Raw genomic sequence first — 24,524 nt, 5'->3', positions numbered from 1 at the left:
CTCACTCTGCCCCACCGTTTAGAAAAATTAGGTCTCTTATAATATTTTCGATTTGTACTATTTCTATATTGCTCTATTTGGTTTTCTTTATTTTAAGAATAAATTACATCTTAATGTCCATGAATTGTTCACTCTCAATCACCAAATCCACCATCACAATACGTGTTTTAAACATTTGTTTCACTATATGGCCTTTTAAAACTATTAATGAAATCAATACGACACAATTTCCCTGTAATTTGGAACTTGACCCCTAAATCTCCTCGTAATGTTTCATGATTACATTTGTATATTTATGTTCAAATGTATATTTATAATATGTTTTTACATACATATTAATGAAAGAAATAAATGAGAGTATTTTCACTCTCCCTAAACTCAACTCAATATAACTCTATGTAAGTCAGTTAATTTCTCAAAATATTGAAGCAGTTTCTTTATCTAAAGTACATGTATGTGTAGTCATTTCTGTATTGTAATTTCTGGTTCTTTTGTCACTGTTTGTTCATATCATGTATTTTATCTTGTCATTTCTTACAATGTACTGGGAACTGCGCATGTACAAGGCCTCTTAGATTTTTCGGCAGTTCCCTGTTTCATTTTCATTTTTTATTTTAGCTTGTTAATAATTTTGTATATTTGCATTATGTACATTTTACACAGAAAATGAAATAAATGCAAATTGAATTGAATCATCATAATAATGTTGACAATGATTATCACCATCACCATGACCTTGACCATAATTGTTCATTGTACAAATTACCAAATAGGCAGAAAAAAATACACAAGATTTTCTATAAACGTAGAACACAATTACATTTTTACAAAATATTTTTTTTTGAAGAAAAATGCCAAATATGTCATAAGGAAATTTTTGTGTGTTTTCCCCTGTTCTCTCAACATGTAAATATACACAATGGAACTTTATTGGAAACTGATATCCTTCCAGAAAATATGAATTATTAATTTTCATTCTCATGCATACAGATTAACATCTTCATGAATGTTTCCATGCTAAAGCCATGGGTTGTATTGTGCACTAAGACCTTTGGAATAGTCAATTTTAACTGACAAGACAGAAAGGAGAGAGAGAAAGAAAGAGAGAAAGGAAGAGAATACAACCAAGTGCATAGTACATGTACATGTAGGCTATATTCTACTTCAATATGGTTCAGATGTACATTGTTTAATATTGAATAGGTTCATGAATGATTAAAATCAGATATCACTGATCCTTTTTTCCCAGTTGAAATTCACAAAATGAAGTATGAAATACTGCACTGACAACTCATGAATCTAAATAAAAATTCAACTTTGAATTTAATGTATCAGATACTATCTGGCTCTCTCAACTCTCCAGCAAAATCCTAAATTTGGTGTTGATTAAATCAAGGAAGAGGAGTATATTTGGCTCCAGCTTGTAAAATCCCATCCCAAAATGGATTGAGGGCGCAGATACAAGTCTCCCATCTCTGGACGGCATTGGGATAATTTCCCTCTTTCCCATCCTGCCATAGTGAAGCAAAAGGATCATGTAAGCAGAGGCAAAGCGCAACCAAAGATTCATGAATTGAACATTAGAGGGCTTGCGCGACATAGCGGCACCAAGGCCTGGAGAATACGACCTTTGCGGAAGATAAGAGTGGAAGCTGGAGGGTTTTGTCTACTGCCGGCCGGGCGCTGCTCCAAAGAGCTTGTGAAGATGGAATCAGAGAGGATGGAGAGCCACAACGATTGTAAATTATGTTTCCTGTTGCAGGGATGGATAGCATGCATGTGGAACATGTTATACTGACAGGCCACAAAGCAAAAGCATAGAATAACTGAAAATAAGATTCATATACATAAGGATTAAGGATGACTATTCTAAAAACACTACATGGGAATGAGCATCATCTGAGATGTTTACCAGTATCAAATATTACTATTATACTATGAAATTCAAACAAACAGTATTCACATTGCACTTCTGACCCTATACCCTTTGTCTAATTGCCATATTCCATCATCATGGACTATTAATCTGATATCAGCTTTATCCATTCAGGGAAATCTCATCCAAGAGACACATGGCATCAGTGAGCAAGCGTTAGTCTTTGTTAATTGCACAATGAGTAGGAAGATTTCCGAGACAGACATTGAATAGCATCATAATATTTCGTCCTTCCAATTATCTCTCTTCAGTATTATTTGCTTTTTATCTCCCACCCGCAAACTTCTTTCTCTTTCCCCAAACTTGTATGGTACTTACATGTATTTTCTACTTCCTACATGAATGTCGATGGAGGACTATTCCAGTATTGGTGGAAATTCTATGGCTATGTCAAGAAGCTCCATGCGATTACTTGGAAACTGTTCAATGTTGACCCCCAGGAGTCGACTATAACACTCGGAAAAGACCATAAACTTTCAAAAAAGTGCGCGCCCAATTTGACCTAACTTTCCTGCTCAATGAAAATTACGATGCGAAGCCAGCCGTAGATCGTGATTTCGCCTCTGAAAAGTTAAGCATAAACAGCACTCCCAGAACCAAGTTTACAATCGGCGTTCTGAAACGATGTTTAAAAACACTAATTCTGTCTACACAATGGAAGCATAAAAACACCCTTAGAGATTCAGCTGGTCCAACACCAGCTAGAAATAAGATATCAAGTTGCTGTTAAGTTTTTCCTCAAGTTTATTAATACAATTTCTGTCATCTTGGAGTAAGTAACTTTTCATTCTTGTCATTTTTTTATGGTACCAAGTAGTGAGTATAGTACAGTATATGTATATAGTATTTTAGGTAACATGGAATTTTCCCCCTGAATGTGGATAATTTACTGTGCACCCAACCCCAATAGGAAAGCCTGCATCTGCTTCCAAGTAAATTCATATACAAAACCAATCTTATTCAGCATAAAATCCATCTCCTTTAATGGTACAAAGGCTGCAATTACAATTTCTTGAATGCTTTTATGTTTACAAATAATGCAGGGACCACATACATGTAGCTCTTACACCAGGCAAAGGTTTAAAAGCTATCCCTCCTTCAGACCCACCCTGAAGTTTGTGAAGTCAGTGAATCTTGGTGAAGATTGGCTATGACATTTATGAGTATACCATGACAGGATGATAGGTATCCCACTGGAACAGTAACGATATGCTACAGTGATGTCATCATTTTCTGGGAAGCTGACCAGAGCAGCCACTCAATGCGGTGCATTTATTTGCAATCACGAGTCCTAGATGACTTGTTTTCAACTTTGACTCTGAGGATTGTTTGGTAAAGGTCTTGATAAAATGAAGTGTGATTAAATTATTGACATTTAAACACTATTCCTAACAAAGAAGTCAAAGGAAAGGACTGATGATAATGGGTCTATAGATAAATAGGTTCTTTCACACACGTGCCATGTTTAGGTTTATAATGATCAATTTCCTTACAATTGTCTGTGATTAAAAGTCAATCTGTATTCATATTCAAAAGTTTTTCATAAAAATATTGATGGGCCAGTAATAGAGACTGTTTAATTGAAAAATCATACCTAATAGGAACTAAATTGAAAGCAGAAAAGAATTTTAAAAAGGAGTTGAAAACATAAGAAATGTGAACCAAAAAGAAAAAGGGTGAATGGTGAAGACCTCATCAAAACTTAAATAGAGAAATTAATAGATCAATATCAAAGCATATTAATCGTGAATAATGAATTCCCTACATTCCATCAAAGTAGAAGACAATAGACATATCTTAAAAAGGAGCAAAAAAAGAAAGAAGTTTTTGCTTAAAATAAACTTATGACACGTGAAGTTTGCAACACTTCTTTCCCTAGCAATAATAATGATCTTGACTACTTATTGTAAACTCACCTATGCCCAAAGAGCAAGAACATCCAGACTAGGAGCACCACTCAAGAACAAATTCACTCTCAAGAATTCACACGGTGCAAAGAACACCCCTCTACCATCACAGTCCACATAGCATGTTATCAGAAAAGCCTATAGAGCCTACCCAACTATTCAAGGCAATAAAATATTATCAGACCAATCAACCAATCAGAAAAACTCTTTACCTACTAATTTGCATAAATCAATACTGCTGGAACTGATATATTGATGACCCCTAGGATCTAGTATTTATAGATGTCACGAGGACTTAACTTATTTGTGTCTATTCTTTGTTGCAATACCACAAAGATAGACTCTTAAGTGTTTTGTTTGCAAGATTATATTCTGAAGTTGGTGTACTGTTATTGATAGATATTGGGTTTAATCATAAATAAACTTGCTTCAAAATATCAAATTGTAATACATATGATTTTACAATTAGAAAACATAAAATCATGAGAACTTTTTTAGGAGATTATTGAAATAATAACTTTATGACAATCATTTGTGTCTTCTAAGTTCTAAGAGAAAACATTATTAAACTTCTGTAATTCCAAAAGAATGAAATTCACAGGTACTGTTGTGAATCTGAAAAAAAAATTACAAACTGTCTGTTTCTTGATAAAACATTCATGCCTTTAAGCTTTATCGAGATGCTATTAATCAAATTAACGAGACAAAAAGGAGTAAGTGCATGTATTCTACTCACACACTTGTTGGCAAAGAGACTTGACAAACACAGTGGACCCAAACAAGATCACCCGATCCTTCTTTGTAAATTGTTACTTGATGATGTAATAGAAAAGGGGGCATCCCCTTACCTCATTAAAAGTATTGACCAATCAAGTTGCTCCATTTGAGAAAAGGGGTGGAGAATAATCATGGCTCAGGGACATGCACCAGGTCAGCTCCTAATCCCCTCAACCAAACACAGGCCAGTTTCATTTTCTCTGTGCTGCTTTCTCATTCTTCTCTCTCTCTCTCTCTCTCTCTCATCCCTCTCTTCTTTCTTCCTGCCCATCTCAGAGTATGCTATTACATGTACATGTTTGCTATCTTTTTCGTACATTACATGTTTCTGCCTTGTTTTTTTCTTCTTCCACATCATTCCCATAAACTTACAGAGGCCTTTATGAGCTGCCAGGGCTTCATTGTTCATTTCCACTATTGTAGCTCAAAATGCTTTCAGGCCTACTACTTTCATGGAGATGGATAAACAGCAGTGAACAAAAGATTCTGAATCTTTTCACAAATATTGTATAGAACAATACAAAACCACAAACTTGTCTGATCAGGCATCATGGAAAACAAGTGAAGGTCTTCAGTTTAGCATACTTTGAACCAAGAACAGTGTATCCTTCAATAAGCTTTTATGATATTTCATATCATATATCAAATAAAATAAAAATGAACTTCAATATACCCCCATCATGACTACTAGTAGTTCATTTTTTTTTGGGGGGGGGGTGATTCTTCAACTAAAAAAAGTGGTGAAATTGATTTGAATTCAATGAAACAGCACCCTTCATGTCTCTGAATGGGAAGTCTACCACACTACTGCTTTACACCACCAAATCTCCTCTTTATATTCATGTAGGCTTTACATTGAGCTCCGAATGTGCATCAAATATCTAACTACAGATGCAGTGTAAATATCACTGTGCAGAGATACAAGTAGGCCAATAATGGCTACTAGTTCTATCATTTTTACATAAGGTAAAAATATGACAAAATAACACTAATTTGTGTAAACCCTGCCCACAAATGCTACAAATTCTACATCCAATATAAAAACAGGTGGCAAAAATTATATTGACTCTTCAGTTCAAAATGGGGAACACCCTATGTGGTTACAAGTCTGACTCATTCGATCAGAATTCTATCGGACTTTGATTGAGGGAAGTTGTTTGAATAGCCAGCAATAAAGAAATCATACGGGCATGACCTCAAGTGGAAGAATAACTGTGGCAGAGTTTTGGACTTAAACTTCAAACCTATTGTCATAGCATCTGTCATGATTTAAGGTCATGTCAACAACTACTAGTCTGCTTCCTGTAGTAAAAACAAATGATTGCACAATTCAATTGCACAATTCAGGAAATGAACTTGTATGTTGTTAACTTTGAAGTAAGTGAAGGTTATAGAAAAAGAATGGTTCAGAAGAATAAGATTATTAAAGAGTGCAGTGTGAAGAGTAAAATATAAAGCGATATTTTACAATGATCTCAAAGAAACAATTATATATCTGAAACTTCAAACACCTTGCAATATCACATACTTTGAAGATACTCCTATTTTTTTTTCTTTTGGTGAAACACGACAAAATTGTTTTAATGAACTCATCAGTTCAAAGAAAAATTAAAAGTTTTAACCATAGATTTGTGAGCTAATCATTAAAACTGGAAGATATTTACCGAGCTTCACATGCTAGCATCAATGATACAAATCCTGATACACATGTAAACACTAACGTTAACCACCAATACAATTAGTTTAGACTTGAGCGCACTTGAAATTAAAAGGCATTTTTTTTACAGTAAAAAAAAAAAACTCCCAGACTGGTACTGTTGATAAAACTAAATAATATTAATATTTTACAGACATCTACATCTCCAGATACATGTCTGGTATATTCTATGAAAGGAGTGAAAGTATTATTGTATTAAAAGCAATGAAAAATTGTCATTTCTTCTGAGCTCAACAGATGGAAATTCATGAATAAAAATTTGAACTTACATGTTCTATTAATAGTAATCCAAGACATTTTCATAGGAACATCCATCTTCATCAGGTGTCATGGATATTCATAATAGTATTCAAGTTCAGATTTTTTCAATCATGACTTTTATATATTTAACAATTTAACAATGCATGAAGCATCTTTCATGAAATCATAAAATGTAAAGATATCTCCAACTTTGAATATTTTCTTTCTGTTCAATTCTAGCAATTCAACCCTTATAATATGCACACGTAGACCGATATTTTTGTACTTTACGATCATAAATCATACAGAATGAAGGGTCTATACAAGGGATAGGTTTACTAGTTAATGTAGTTATCTATAAAGCAAGCCACACCCATTATTATTAACATCAACTCTGATGACTGGCAGAATGCCAAGTAAAGAGACCAGTATGAATACCCAGATTGTAGGTTAAGGATGACACTGTCTCCTGGCTCCTGGGTAATTGCTGTATTTAGACTACATAAAACCAATAAAGCTAAACTGAGTATCAAATTGTGAAAATTATAACACAAGTATTTTACATCGAGGTAGAACCCTGATTTAAATTACCAAAACATTTTTTTAAAACATTCTTCTGAAGGTGTTTGGAAACATCATTCCCAAACCACAGAATTTTCCAGATGCATGTATCAAAGAAATATACAAATATATTGCTTTTCAACAATTTCCAGGACTTTGTATTTTTTTATTTTAAAACATTTTCTAAATTATCTTTAAAATAATATGAAAATATTTCTTAAAAATGTAAAAATGTATATCTATTTGAATTTTTTTCCAAGAAGCAGAATTTCTAATCACAAAGACTTCTTTACTTCCAACACTATTTGCAAGACAGTAGGCCTTCATACATCCATGTGGGATTTCATATCAGTATGCAAGTAGGGCTTTTACACAATATCTCTGGCATTATTTAAATAGTAAATGAACATCCAATTAAAAGGCCTTTGAATGGGTGCAAAAAAGTAATTGATTTTTTGGATTGACTGTATATTTTTATAATCTGCAAACCTGTGCCAGTATAAAGCGCCATACAAATGTTATTATTATTATTATAAATTTGCTCTCCATTTTTAAAGGACAAGTCCACCCCGACAAAAACTTAATTTGAATAAAAAGAGAAAAATCCAACAAGTATAACACTGAAAATTTCATCAAAATCGGATGTAAAATGAGAAAGTTATGGCATTTTAAAGTTTCGCTTCATTTCACAAAACAGTCATATGCACATCTCGGTCGATTTCCAAATGAGGAACTAATTACATCACTCACTCACTGTTTCTTTTGTATCTTTTTAGATTTTCTTGTCATTGTCATGTGAAATGAAGTTTCATTCCTCACTGAACATGTGGAATTCCATTATTTTAACATTTTGTGCTTCAGGCAAGGAGGTCCTAATCGTCAAATTCGTAAAAATTGAAGTATTGTATAATTCAAACAATAAAAAACAAAAGAAATAGTGAGTGACACCCGGTGACACCATCGACTCTCTCATTTGGATGGAACTGGCTCGTTCATAAAACTATATTAAAAACTAGAATTTAATTCGTCATGCGGACGAATTAGGTGGTCTGTCTTTATTCTCGCCATCATGATTTACATGTATAGACACAGATCTTCACGGATCAACACGGCAATGCCGGCATGATCCGGGGAGGTCCGGGATAGTTTTGCCCCAGATGACTGAACACGGCATCAACACGGCAGCTTCACACGGATCTACACGGATCATGCCGGCAGAGCACGTAGTCAACACGGACCAACACATCAGCAACACGGACCTACACGTCAGCTACACGGACCAACACGTCAGCAACACGGACCAACACGTCAGCAACACGGACCTACACGTCAGCTACACGGACCAACACGTCAGCAACACGGACCAACACGTCAGCAACACGGACCAACACGTCAAATGCGTTATCCATTGAGCCACGATATTCCCCATAGAGATTACACGTAAGCAATTTTGAGAATTACAATTCAAATTTTGCAAGCGAAATACGGGCATGATCCCGGCATCTGATCAAAAAATGGAGGGCACACTTCCGAAAGCTAAGAATCTCAGCTACAACATACTAAAAGCTCAGGGAAAACTGACAAGAAACTATGGAGATATGTCTCACGAAATAGCGGAATGTCGAATCTAGTTTTGAGAAAAAGTCATGTCCCATAGAGATTACACGCAAAATGAGGAAAAATGACATGCCTCTTTTTATCGCTGTTTTACGCAATGATGCGTTTCTCAAAACGAAAATTCATGATGACTAAGGAGAAAGAGTACATTCTAAACTACAACATATCGAAATCTGGGCGAAAAACAATCTATATTCGAGAAGTTACAACCGAATTTGCATAAATTTGATGACGTCATTTTTGAAAAAATGAAATTTTTAGTTTAGGCGCCATTTTGATGACGTCATGATATAATTTAGGGACATTGATGACATGAAATCGAATCTACAACTCATACTCTATCGATATATGAAAAAAAAATGGGGGGTCAATGGACTATTTAAAGAGCTACAGTGAATTTTCAAGAGGCATGTTTTTGCCCATATATGGCCTATAGTGAGAGCTCGCGCGCACACGTGCTGCAAACTTCAAGGGGTGTTAATTTCGTCATTAATGGTCGTAGAAGGTTGATCAAGGTATCAAATTGTTCAAAATTTTATTATCAATGCAAAGATGTAAAAAAAACGGTGTTTCTGGATTGCGTTAAGGCGTTACGCGCGGAAGCGCGCGCGCATGTGTGCGCGCGCGCAAAATTTTGAAATGCTTAAAATGACCTGAAACATACTCTCGTTTGGTCAAAAAGTGATTTTGAGCATTTTTAAATTTTGACCTCCAGGTGACCTTTGATGACATGACCTGATGACCCTTGACCTGAAGTTGATGTGATAATAATTTGATTGTTTTTTGATAATTGATAATGGAGATATGATTGATAATGTGATTTTACAAAATGGCGCCTAGATGACGTCATCATGACCTGATGACCTTGAAAAACTTCTCTGCACGTGTCCATGACAGATCCTATAGATGACATGAAATTCAATGAAATTGACCAAGTCCATTTTGAGATAACTTGGCGACAAGAAAATCTGTAAAAATAAATAAATAAATAAATAAGAAAATTCTGACGAAATTAAGTGGTGATCTGTCATAGACAGACCACCTAATAAGCGAAACTTTGAAATGTCATATATGTAACTTTCTTATTCTACATCCTATTTTTATGAAATTTTCAGCATTGTACTTGTCTGATTTTTCTGTTGATTCAAATCAACATTTTTCTGAGGTGGACTTGACCTTTAACAGCTTACCATGATAATTACCATGAGCCTCCAAAATTGGCAATATTGTTTTGTAGATGACATTTTGACATTTTGAAAAATCATTGGAAATATTTATTGCTGAAGCCTGAAATGGATGAAAACTTAATTTCTGTCATTACTTTATCAGCCTCTTCTTTGAGGCAAACTATTATCATGCTATCATCACTATGACCAATAATGACAATCGGTACTACAATTATTGATTTGCTTCTGGTTTATATGCATACAGTATAGTTATAATGATAATGCATTTTGTGTAATATTGTTATTGTTAAGGTTGAAGTCCCAACTCCCTACTGACTATTCAAACTTTTTATTCTATTCTTTGGACAAATCAAATAAAACAGCTGTACTAAAGCCTAGCAGGTTGATATGACAGTATAGATCTATAAACCTTGTCAACTTGTGTCCCAAGTGACGTGATAATCAATTTCTCTACCAACATTGTGGCAGTATACATTAATAACCAACCACTTTAGGTTGGCCAATTAACTGTCAGCCTTTGTCTATGGTCTCTAGATTACACTTATTACATAATGTATCTGTATTGTGTAATCCATTTTAATACTCGTTAATCCTTTTTCATAACGTTTGTTCACAACACATGAATGTGTCTCAAACTGCATGTGACAGAGATGGTCAAGATTCAATTAATTTCTTGCATATGAATGTGTGTCAACATTGAACAAAAATTATATAAATCTTCTTAGCATTTTTACAGCTTCATCTTTCATTTTAATAAACACATTTCAATGGAAATTATTTAATATCATTCTTGATATAGGAGCGCCTTGAGCACCTAACAAGGTGGATATGTGCGCAATATAAACACCCTATATTATTATCATAGTACCATTGGAAAGATAGGACAGAAATATCACAAACAAATTATTTCAGAATATCCTTCCTACATTATGTTCTCAATATCTTTTTTAAAGCATACCACTCTTCACAAGCTAGAAACAAAGGTGATGTTTGAAGTACTTTTAATATCTTTGAATATGTACAAGGATATCACGAGTATCCTACATGTATTTTGACCTGGGGAGAGAGCATATAGCAAATTCGGCATGCTTTGTCTTTTGTGCTCCAATCTAAACAGAAGAAAACATAAAGATGGCAATGACGTATTACCCAATCACTTTGTGAACAAAGATGGGATGAAAAAACATGTAGAGAAGTGGGTATGCTCATGAATCAAAAGGTCCTTCTCAAGCAATATTGTATGGATTCAAATCAAATGGAACCCGCTCCCTTAAAATGTCATAGTTCAATTCCAATTACTGCAGCCATATGGAAGATCCGGTAAATGCTTGTTTGCCGCTCAAAACGACATGTACAGATAAAATATCCATTAATTCTATTTTGGAGTTAGTGGAGTAACAACCTCTACCCATAGCATTCTTTGTTGGGATATTTCAAATATTGCACTTACAAGCTACAATTGCTGCCTTGGAGATAAAAGCAAAATATGATTTCAAAATTATCAAACTATTATGCTGGTGTAGTGCATTTGCAGTATAACTTTATGTGGCGTTGCCACAAAATAAGGAACACAATTTTGCCCCTTACTGAGTATGTTTCTAACACTGAAGAATTCAAAACAAGATATTCAGAGATACATGTACAATCACTAATTTGAAATAATAACAAAAAGTGTAATAATTTCTTAGCAATTCTCTAAATATATTTCCATAATACCGTACAGCTAAACAGCACAAACTCTGCCATTGGCCTACATTTCCATACAGGTAAACCCCCATTCCCCCCCTAAAAAAATATATTGACCGAAATGTAAACACAGTTGCAATATAATTTACAATTCCTAGAAGTATTTTTGTTCTTCTCCATGCAAATTTCAGAAAGAAAGCAAGCAAGCTGGTACAACCTGGTACAGGTTGGCAAACAACTGAATTTGAAAACAATCATATCAGGACAGAATTTATTGATCACAGGCTTGCAAGTTTCACACAATATATTGAGGATAATTTCAATATAGGCCCTACATCAATATTGGTGACCTTGTAACCCAAACAATAGCATTTCACAATATCAATAGAGTGTTGAAAAGTTGTATGAAACAGAATTTGGCGATAATGTGTAAGATGGTGTACATGTAGATGTATATATATATATAATATGACAGTTGACACAAATATCAGACAAGTCTAAAAGTTGTAAAGTACATGTACACAATATTTCTATCACTTCCATAGACTGCTTTCTCTTTAAAAAGTCAATATATTGATTAACGGTTCAAACAAGTCTCTTTTTGAGGATTTCTTTTCTAAACCATATATCAAATTTCATGATACATTAACATCTACCAAAGATTTTATACTGAGGAAACTTGTCATCCATCAAAACAAATCATTCCCCTTTCAACAGATTCCATCTTTTGCTCTCTCAGTCTCAACCTTCCCAGGTCTTTCTCCATTTCTTTATTCTTCTTTTCAACTGTCCTTCCATCTTTTAGGGCTTGCATCCAAGCCGATGGACTGCGCGAAAGCATTAATTGCTTAGTTTATACATGTATTTACCTATCCTGTTCATGATTACACATTTTTACAAAATTCATTTCTTAGGTCAGAATGTCAAAAATTTTAATCTCACGCCTCGCGCTCACATTATTTGATTGTTGAAATATAGATCATTTTAATGGTAACTGCAATAAAACAGTCCTTAACAGGTCCCTTTTCGATCAGGCCAGAACGTGTATTAGAAATTTCTGCTCGCGATTCACGCTCGCAGCATTTATTTAATTATATACACATCTTGTTCACGATCACAAGCATTGCTCAGAATGTTTAATTTTCAGGACATGATACATGTATGTACTTTATTACTTGAAATTAAAAAAAAATATATAGCTTGTCCTTCATGTTCGCACTATTCAATTAGGGCTCATACGAGATAATTTATGTTTTGTAAAATGCTTAGAAGTGACTGTTAGGGCTATCCGTTCAAAGAAAGAAACAAAAATCAACTTTAAGCAGCCGATCAGGAAAATATTAATGAAAAAATCTGTCTCTTCCTCTCTGATCTAGATGTGAGCATGTATTTTAATCTTTTCTTATTCACACCTACAATACTGATTACAAAAAGAAAGGGGTATTTTTAATAGCATCGACCTAGATACTGATTCACTCCTCAAGAGGGCAGGGGGAAGAGGGGGGGGGGTGTTGCAGAGGTCAGGCAATCTCGCTAGCCACCCAAGAAGCCAAACCTCAAACAGCTCAATATAATATTGATTTTTGCTTCTTCCACACCTCCAAAAAGGGGTAAATGTATGGCCACTAGTCTCTGAGGCGCTGACCACATATACATATAGCCATTGTTAGGTCAAGACCGCACACAGTATCAGTGTGAAGACAAAGAATTTATTGTATGGAGACCACCTTCATGCTGCTTGTGACTAGGCCATTTTTACATGCTTTTCACACTGCATTTTCTTAACCCCGGACTATCCTAAACCCCATACTATCTTTTTTTTTATTCACACTGTCTTTCTTGACCCCATACTATCTGCTCAACCGTGGTTAATGCCTTAACCCCGCACCATCCCTCAGCTCATGAATATTGATGATTTTACCATACAGAGCGTGATTAACGTGCAATTCGACTTCTGTGATTGGCTAATGCTTAGCCCCACTTTCCTTAGCACCGTTTCTTTTTCACACTGCATCTCTTAATAGCACCGCAATTGTGGTGCTAGCACCACAATAAGCCGGCTAACCCTGCTTTTTTTCCGGGCCAGATAGTACCGTACTATTTACTGTGCTAGCCCACTTTGCTACAGGGGCTGGTATGAAATTTGAAAAATACTGAAGATGCAAGAAAAACCATTTCCAATTTTTTAGAAAAAGACATTTGATTGATTTTTTTGTTAAACAATACATGGGGAAGCTGGTCGCATATATGACATCACAAAAACATAATTTTTGATCAAGTTTCCTCAAACCTTCAGTACTCCTTCAACAATAATTTGTATTTTTCTATTTTTACAATAAACTATTTTTGTAGGGGTCAACTTCCCCTAAGTTGACTAAGTACTATGGCATTATCAAGTCACTGGTCTCACAGACAGACAAACATGATTACATGTAGGACCCAAGAGCATGCACAACAGACCAGTGAATTTCTGTTTAAAAAGTTTTTTTCTATTTTTTAAAATTATATTTCAAACTTGATCTAAAATTGAAATTCTATTTTTTCATTAAAATGTACTTAGCAAAAACATTAGTTGTATTTTGCAAATGTAAATTCAATCACTTTCAAATGAAAAAAGTATGCAATGAACCAAAATGGATTTTTCTTTTTTTGATATATCAGTAAAACAGAAAATCACTTTCCTTACATAGGGAATACATGTTCATGTTCTTTTATGCAAGTAAAATACATTGACTTTGTCTTCCGAAAGTCAACAGCTATTTGAGTGAAAAAACAAAAACATATCCCCAATTGATATTTCCATGGAACTCAAACACTTTAATCAGCTATTTAAATTCATATACTTTTTATGTATACTTATGTGTAATAACTTTGATTGGATGCACATGTAGTTAAATTACTTTTTATCATCGATTAGTGACAATATGCTAAATAAAAAATAATTTGAATTTCATCACTATTCATTTTTATTTTTTACTTCAAGGGAGGGGCAGGGGTGCTGTTTTCAGCAGCTACATTCATTAAATACATTCACATCAAGCATGCATTTCTTCCATCTGGATTCTGGAGTAAACAACTGTACATTTCCAGGAGCACTACACGGTGTATGGAGGAGAGAAAAGTAAATTGTATATCCCGTTTCCATCCACGCCATGGAGCGTGCCTGTAATACAGTCTAATCCCATGCCCTCCATCCCTTTCCCTTCCTCCCATCCCTCTGTAAACCTAATCCACCACTGCTTATGAATGCATACATGTGCTTGAGTATGTGCTCTGATCATTAATCCAATTCACAGGAGAGGGTGGACTGGAAAGACTGGTGCTTTCCTCCTTGAGGCCTTGCGAGCAGGAAAGTAGATTTAGAGTGCTTATCTACCGAGCATTATAATTCAATCACCTCGTGAATGGATAACAAACTGGATTAACAAAGCCTGCATAGTGGCAATACACACAGATATGATACTAATTATGCCACCTCATACCTTCCGCTTGCACTGTTCCTCCTTCTCTTTCAACACACATACATTGTCTACATGTACTTCTAACCTCCCATCATTTTTAATAAATGTTTCACAAGGTCCCCCCCCAAAAAAAAAATATGATGAATGTTAACTTACATGTTGTAAATCTCAGGAGGAAAATGAAGAATGTTGACCTACATACATGTACACATTGGATGTAAAAAAGCCAAACATACATGTACATGTACTTGGCAGTAACTATTCTTATACAAGAAAAAAATACAACTTTGACTAACCTTAAAAAAAAATCAAAATTGATCAGACAGGCCTTTAAAAGTATGCACATGTATTACCGGTACTTAGTAAAAAAGAAAGAATAAGATGAAACTATTAAAAGAGCTTTATAAAACTTGAAAGCTTATGTCCATGTACTTGTCGTCCCATCATAAAGTTACTGAAAACATATGGTATTGTATTATACCCCTTTCATAAACCCATCCTCCAATTATCCGCCTAAGAGTAATGCGGATAATTCAATAAAAATTGCATTCACAAACTTCGAAAATAATCCGCACTATTTTTTACCAGCGCCCGACCTGAAAAAGGCGGATAATTGTCATGGCAACTGCACAAACCCCCTCCGATGGGGTTGTGTTGGAAAAGGGTAACCTTGTGACCGCACCATGACAATTATCCACATTACTTTGGAAATGCGTTCATAAAGTCAAATCTGGTCCCGATACCGCTACTATGCGGATAATTGCAGCATTGAAATAATGTGGTTAACTCTAGTCCCGCTCTGATTTTACAACCAAATTATGCGGATATTATCCACATAATTGGGTTCATGAAAGGGGTATTACTGAGCTTAGTGTACAACAAATCTGTATTGCTCTATAAAGAGGGGGTCTGATCAATTACCATACCATATGTACAAAAGTAAACAAACAAAGCAACTATGGTCATCAATTACATCATGACTCACTTCAGATTTGACCCAACTTTACATCTGTAGGGTACCATAAATCATAACGTAGTACAAAGACAAACATTCTAATCACAGAATATAATGAGGCCATCAAAGTCTAATTGCATTGGAATTCATAGGATGTACTTAGTGCTATTCATTTCTAGTTTTGAGTCGACTTTGATAAGAAGATATGAAAATATATTGCTAAAACTGGATGATTCACCGGTCTCTGTCTTCGGCCGCTGTTTTCCTGAAATGTCACAGGAGTGATGAGCTATGCACATGCTGAGCAAATTCGCATATTAAGTCTACGGGATGTCACATCGACTCTCTATCCCCTCTTTGTAATGAACATGGATAGAATCAAATTAAGCTATTAAGGCTTAATATACAGAGAACTTGGTGAGTCAGAGAGAAAAATGGGTCGTAAAATGTTCACATCTTCCCAAGATGAACAGATGGACCTGGATGGGATTAGGGACACACATGCCGATTCCACAATGGATTAGGGTATCAAGATGATGTATTTCTTGAGATTTTATTCTCAGACCAAGAGTCTGAGGATTTAATTTTTTGAGGGTAAGACAGTATTCAACTTCATGAACAATACTTATCCATACTATGGTTGTGTAGTCGTCTACAAGTATCGGTACACAAGTTTAGGTTTCTCTTTTTTCTATTAGAACTGTTTTGATTTGTGTCTATTGCAAAAGCAGTTGCATTTATTACAACATTGCAATCTGCATTAAACCGAGTATTGAGTTGATAAGTTTGTTTAATAGAACTTTCATTTTAAAAAACAAAAAGATAATTCAAACAAAAATGCATAAAAATACAGAGAAAAAGAAAGAAGATAACCTTTGCAGTACATAGAGAGAGAGAGATGAGATGGGGGGGGGTAGATGAGAGACAAAGATTTGTTGAAGTGGAAGGTAGGTCTACCCGAGTGGAATTGTCCATTCCATCCGTGCTCATTAATTTTTAATTCAACTACATATACATGTACATGTATGAAACTAGGACGCAACATACATGAAACTTGAATGCAACATACATGTACATACACTATACAGCCTCACTGATATCTCTCATTCCTGTCATAAAATTTGATTATTGTGTATTACAGATCAACAGGCCATGTACATGTACAGCATCATAGAATGGAGCGAATCATCATTACGATCATGAATTCATGATCTTTTCATTTTATCGTTATCAATCAACATTATAAACAAATAAAATGAATGTGAAATGGAAATGTATGATTCAAGTACAGAAACATCTACTACTTGTGTTAGACATATATGCATGTTTTATTGTACATGTACCTCAAAAAAGAAGCTTGACTACTCTGGCCAAGGAGGTACATGTATCTATACCTCCTTGGTCTGGCAGGATATCAGTGAGCTCTACTGGCTAAGAGACCGAGTGCCACACATGATGAATAAGGAAGCTTTAACACATAAAGGAACAAGAAACCCAAGTGCAAAGCCTAAAGACTAATGATACCAAGTGGCTAATGTTCGTCATCCATCAAGTCTTGTAAACTGGAATGGCTTGCTGTTGCAAGAACCTGTCATGAAGCTCTATTCACATTTCAAATTCAGTCATGTTCTTTTGCACCTGTGAATTATATCCTTCAAGTCAAAACAAAAACAGAATCAGTACTGTATTAAATAATGTACAGATGAAACTGGAAATTATGCTTTGATTTTTTTTTAACCTCTGAGAAAAAAAAGAAAAACCTCAGTTTGGTATATCAGTTGTTTGGAGTAATCATCTAAAACCCAAGACTACAGTATGATCTAACGTTGAAACAATTTATGTCTTCTGACACATTACCAAGTCCCTCAGAGAAGAGTTCAAGTCACATTCTTGATGCATTAATGTTTTCCTAACACAATCAGCTCAAAATGAATGTGACGATACATGTATCTACCGGTACTCAATAATGTATGCTTGTCAGACTGAACAATGTACTGCACAGTCTGACACATTGCAATTTTCTTTAGAATACTGAGCAAGGCTGAAAGCTATATTCCACTTTCATGTGAAATACATACATGTAGGCCTACATGTACTTGCAAGGTACACCTGTATGGCTCTATGGTTCATATTACTGTACATATATATACTGTACGTATATATCTGGATTGAACAAATAATAAACAATACAGGCAACTTCCACCCATACCCAGTGGTAAAAGAAAAAAGAAAACCATGCTGCACGTTTACAATTACATTAGACATGTTGACAATCAGAAGTTGATTCAGAGCTCTACACAAATCCATGTACATGTAGGCCTGCTACATGAAATGTACCTGTATTATGTACCTTTAATAAGCCCTTGGTGAAGGCTATAGTTTAGCCTGGGGAAGGTTAAAGTGTGAATAGGCTTCCAACATGCTCACTGGTAGGAGCTAATAACCCACTGCTCTGTAACCATATCTGTTTTTCATGACCCACTTCTCAAATGCTCTGTAATTAAGACCAACATCCGGAAGGGGGTAGACTTCCGCTTGTCTCTTTGGCCGTTTCATGTGGTGATATCATTCCATTGGACACAATACCTGTACAGGTTGATTGATGCAGTGATCCACAGGACTGTCTTTAATTTCTTTGAAGACATACTGTACTTGTCGGATCAGGGTTAAGGTTCTGAATCCTGATGAGATGAGCTGATGTGAACATTAGGATTTAAGATAGAGGTTTGCTTTCATGTTAAGCTGAAGATTTTCTTTAGTAGCAATTGTTGCCAGAGCAGGTCATGAAATCAACAACATTTTTTCATAAAGGCCCCATTTTCTTCAAGATATGTATTATGTACATTCTTTCAATTATAAAAGCATATCATCTCCTTCACAAAACCAGTTTCAACAAAAATGAAAACAAGAAAGTTCTAGTTCCACATATATCCAAAATAACTTAGAATTTAACACATTCCGTGTTGGGACTTATTTTTTTAAATATAAATCAACAAATGGTACTAAAATTGAGAAACTATTGAAACCATATCAGCAGACCTGTTCTTCTCTTTCCTATTTCTTCAATATCTTGATGTCGATTCAATGAGTTCATCCACAAAACCAAGGCTACTTAAACTCATGAAAGACAGTCACATGATTCATTTTCATGAATGAAATTTGGAATCTGTAATCTCAATCACTTGATAGCAAATAAGTATTTCAGAGAGATGAGAAGACAAGACAACTGGTAGTGGTACATGTATCCGGTGGAGGTGATGATCCACGGAAGTGAAAGACGAGTTGAATAAACCTTTCTGAGAATGACTAATCACCTTCGCTGTCACATCAATCAGGTAAACATGTTCATTGAACTCACAGCTTTATTGATAGACATAAACAGCTGAGCTATAGACCTCATGAACCCTACATAAACATAAACACATGAATTCTAGATAGACAATCCATTACACCATCTTGGTGATATGATCAGGGACTCATCAATTCACTTATCAAATTCAAACTGTTTTCACAACGATGAACAACAATAACAATAGACTATCAGAGTATCAGTGTACAAATGTACTTGTACATTGTGTTAACAAGAACATTACTGAGTGTCGGTTTTGCTTCATTTCTTATTGTTTTTAAGGTATAAAGGTAAAAGAAAAATGAAGGTAAAATGGAATTTAATGAAATGGAAACCCATTAGCTTTTCATCAATAAAGAACAGCTTTTATGGTTTACTTGAAGACATGCACATACACTGTATACATGACTTCAAATAAGCCATACATGTAATTTTCAAGCAGTTAAAGTCCAAGAGCACAAAAATATATGAATGGCCCCAAAAGAGTACCCCAAAATAAACTGATAACAAAATAAATATCCACAAAAGATGTGTTTTCATCTGTTTACAGGTACATGTACATGTATCTCCCTTATAGCAAGAGTAATTTTCTGTATACTGAATCAAAACAGAAAATCTGTTTTGGTTCTTTACTTTTCATGTATGATTTTTTTTCTCTGTACATTTCCTATGACATAACAGAATTTCCATTTTATTTTTAGGTCAAGTTTAACGGAATTACATGTACATGTACATGTACAGGTCTTCAGAAACAGGAAAGGCATTTTAAAAATAAAAAAAATCACTGTCACTACATTGTACTAGCATTATTAAATATACACAAAAAAATTACAACAATCATACACGTTTCACTAGTCTAGTCAATCCTATTTTTTTACATTTTTGAGCAGTGAACTTTGTAATGAAAATTATATAAAGTCAAATACATCAGCTAATTCATTGCAGTGATTGCACATTTGATGAAAGCATCAAACTGTTTACTGTAATAACGTACATTTTTCAAAGACAATAAGACACTATTGTCATTCAAAGGAATGTCAGTGTTTCTGTAAAACTGGAGACCAAACACCATCATCTCCCAATGTACATTAAGCACACCTGACTAAAAAACCTCCTTTATACATGAACTGCACCTTAAGGTTAAATGAAATCCACGAATTAATGTAAGCATAGACCATGAATATTTGTACCGTTCTAAAAATCATCATGACAACAACCAATGCTTGTAATCTTGATATTTTACTGTTTTGTCTTTTCTATACTTGCATGTGTATAGGATTTTGTGCAAGAGATAGTTGAGACTTTGAGAGATGATTCTAAAGAGTAGATTACTAGACAGCACATTTCACTTGGTAAGATGTACATGTACATATGTAGATGACCCTAGATGGAAATGATCATTATCCACTTTTATCTCTTTTCTAAACAACCTTACAACACATGCATTAAAAAATAATAAAAAACAACATGGCATCAAAGTCAATGTCAGTTCAAATCAAAAGACTGACAACAGTCACTCAAAAATCACACAATTACAAATTCTGCAATTCATTCAATTGTCACTAAAGACATTTTGAAATCTTGGTTTGTACTGCATGAAAACTGATTCACATTGTTTTTCCCTTTGTTGATCTAAATAAATACACTACAGAATTGTTATTCTGCACATATAAGACCAGGGCTCCCAAACACAAAGATTAGCGATCAATCGCTAAATGAACTGAACAATCAATATAAATGTTACACGCGCATTACATGTAGGTTTGAAATACTGGCCAGCGACCAATCAGTGCGGTTCTTCCATATTTGTAATTCATCGCAAACCTTTGTGTTACGGAGCCCAGGCCTACATGTTCTTTTGTCAACCACTTTTATTTGACTTTTACCCAAGATATATATATGATTTCCTTACTTATTCCTAGATTTATTACGTTATTATAAATAATTTGTTAAATACAACAAATTATTTATAATTACGTAATAATAATATTTGCAAAATGATAATTTTTATCTATAAATGGTTTTTCAAAACGGCGTCGTTAGCCGGAAGTACGTCATACATAGGCGGTTCAAGGTTCAACGCTATTGTATTTCCGTTGTTTTTGTGGATCGAGGGGTCTACGCGGCATTAGTTAGGTAAGAAATCTTTTTTTTTACATTTTTTTAAAACCTTCCCATGCATTAGGCGTAGGAAGGTGTAGAAATTAATAAAATTAATGTATTTCGAGCGATCATGTTATCAAAAGATGGATTTCCTAGGGAAATGCATCTTTATTATTGTTCTTCGCTTAAGACACTATGGCTAAAGTGTCAAGATGTCAATGATGAAGAAGTATATGACATTATATAAAAAAAAACATCATCATTGCGCCTTGGCTTAAGACTAGTCTAGGCACAAGCTAGACAGGAATAACCGTCGTTTCTGGGGATTTATTCAACAATTTCTGACATTTTACTACAATCCCCATTCACCGACGGCAATGTGTCAGTACGAGCCTTCATGTGTAATCTGGTCCGACAATTCGGCGGACGGGTTTTGTCCAGATTTGTTACTTCTTTTAGATTCTAAATGACATATTATCTTGGACGAAGGTCCACTATTTTCGTTAGACTCTAATCTTTCTATTGATACCATATACATTTTATAATATTTTGAAGATATATGTTACCGATGAATTATTCCCCAGGTTATTCCTTATTTTTTGACTTTCTGCCGGAGAGGAAAATATGGCAGCCGTCAACGAGTTGTGCTTTTATCAAGGCTTTCCGATTAAATTTTCGATATCTTGGCCAATCAATGCGAGCGACAAGTTCCGAACGCACGCACATCAATATGTCCAAGCGCAGCGCAAAGCAGCGGCACAAATCGCGATAGGTAGCGACTGGTAAATACGTCTGTAATGATGATGACGTCATCCAAGATGGCAACTTACGTTGACCAACGAAAGGATCGAAGATGACGATGTTTCGATCATCATTTCAAAAGAATTAGCGGTAACTGAGGTCTAAGGTACAATATTTCTGAATTTTAAACATTTTTTCTTAAATATGGATGTGATTTGTTTTCATAATATGACATTTTATGGACAAAAAAATGATCGGAAAATCGGGTTCCCGCTGTTAGATCTAACGTTACTGCTAAAATACGTTGTCTGTACGTACGGGCCTCCAAGCTTTTCAGTCTATGTATTGGTGAGTAAGCCAACGCAGTTCAGCGGAACAACCAAAATACAGAGACTGAAGCTTTTGGTCTAGGCACAAGCTAACTGGGCGTTGTAATCCAAGCTGTGGGGAAGTTACAAATTGATGCAGAGGTTCGAGCCCTGGTCACGTCTTTCGGATGGTGACGTTAAAGGTCGGTCCCAGACGTAAATAATCATACCTGATTGATACACGTCTGTCAAAAACTCAAAATACACACATACACATCCAGTCACAAGACTTCACTCTTTTTTGTCGATCCCAGGTAATTTTCTCTATCATGGCTGATTATTTACTAGGCCCTATGTCATGGATTGCTATGTTATGTCTTTTTTTGCAAAACATGATTTTATGGCATGCCATCATCAGTGCCAGTTTAAACATAGTTCATGTAGTTTACACACCAACAACACGATAAACAGTGCAAGCACATCTCATTCAATTGTGTGGCGCTGGCCATCGGGCTGGGCATGCATCCAGCGATGTCATCAGGCACCACTCACTCACACAGTCAGACGAGTCAACAATCGGCATGCATCAGTAAGATCACAGCACAAATTCTCATACTCACTGACTGAAATATCTCTCTTCTTGGAAATCTTACCTAAATTTCGCGAGGAATGAGTCGACTACCACAATACACTATCAAAACCAAACAAAATAAATGGTGATTCTCTCCCTCTTTCCCTCTCCATTTCGTCGGTAGGCTACCCGGCTCAAACCCATTCGATGGCGTATGTCTTGTGACATTCGCCCAACAAAAGACTCGCATCTATATCTAAAAATAACTTTGCCGTGTGCCTTTGCGCTTGCCGCAACCAAAGTTCGGCAGTGGCGCTGGAGGCCCGAGTGTTATAGGGCTAGGGTCCCGGGGGGCCACTTACATTGGCGAGTGGATACCATGCGCGACCAAAAAACACGTAAAAAGGATGTCTTTTTCACGATAGGGCACGTTACGTACGTAACGTGATAAGGGTGTCAAAAACACAAAAATAATGAAAAAAGGGTATCTATTTCACTAGAAAAATTACGTGTTTAGGGTCTAATTTGAGGAGATGATAAAACAAAATTAAAATGTTTTATAAAGGATGTCCTTTTTGCCCCAGCACTACGTGTTTAGAGTCCGATTTGCGCGAGGTGTAAAAGGTGGGGTCGTACTAAACCAAATAAGGTAAAGCCGACGACCGAAGGACCCGTAACAATAAAACATTCCTGTACTTGTTTAGGGGTTCATTTCAGGGAAGTTTGCCAAGAGTATCGTTTTGTTTCCAATACTTGTTAAGGGTAGGGTTTCACATGCCAATACTTGTTAAGGGGTGCATTTTCAGAATATGGAAATTACGTGTTTAGGGTGCTTTTCGAGACCTCATGGTCGCGCATGGTATCCACTCGTGAATGGAAGTGCCCCCCCCCCCCCCGGGTATAGGGTGGTGATGGTTGGTTTGAACCCTTGGGCTAAAAACAGAAGAGGGGGTAGTCAAACCACAACCCCCTTCCAATGCACGAATAAACGTGGCATGTCCAGGTGGCACAAGCAGAACAGTTGAGGATACGTGACGGGTTACTGAGGGGGAGGGGAGTTCACCCTTATGGGCCTGTATACCAGAATAAAGTATTCAGAATTTAATTGTGAGGTCATACACGTACGGCTGTCCCATGCAGATGTTGCAATAAAATGCATTAATTTCATATTTTATTTGTCATCATACTTTTGTATGACTTGATTTTTTTCTTTCAGCGCAATACGGTGTGAAATGATTATTTTTTCTGTATAAATAATGAATGTACTATAAAACATTTTCGATTTTTGAGAAAATGACATTTGCATCGATTTTCCACTCAAGGCGTCACAAATCAAAATAAAATTCTAACCTTGTGGAGTTAATTTTTCTCTGAACCATCAGTTGGCACCGTTTTTTCTGTATAATGT

General features: G+C 35.4%; 1 protein-coding gene across 2 annotated transcripts in view; it reads right to left on the bottom strand.

Annotated features, from left to right (window-relative positions):
* The window catches only part of LOC121423022 (mitogen-activated protein kinase kinase kinase 13-like), a 40,569-nt gene extending 17,226 nt beyond the window's left edge, over nt 1–23,343 (bottom strand). Inside the window, exon 1 of one of the 2 annotated variants that reach the window (XM_041618305.1) lies at nt 23,199–23,343. The gene's annotated coding sequence lies outside the window, so the exon portion shown is untranslated. Of the gene's footprint in view, nt 1–3,852; nt 3,990–23,198 lie in introns of those variants that run through there. The other variant, XM_041618296.1, reaches the window with a different exon arrangement.
* Nucleotides 23,344–24,524: the final 1,181 nt, after the last annotated feature.

This window comes from Lytechinus variegatus, chromosome 1 (assembly GCF_018143015.1).
Source record: "Lytechinus variegatus isolate NC3 chromosome 1, Lvar_3.0, whole genome shotgun sequence".
NCBI classification, from domain to species: Eukaryota; Metazoa; Echinodermata; class Echinoidea; order Temnopleuroida; family Toxopneustidae; genus Lytechinus; species Lytechinus variegatus.
The sequence above is the reverse complement of the archived record's forward strand: the minus strand, read 5'-3'. Positions and strand labels throughout refer to the sequence as shown.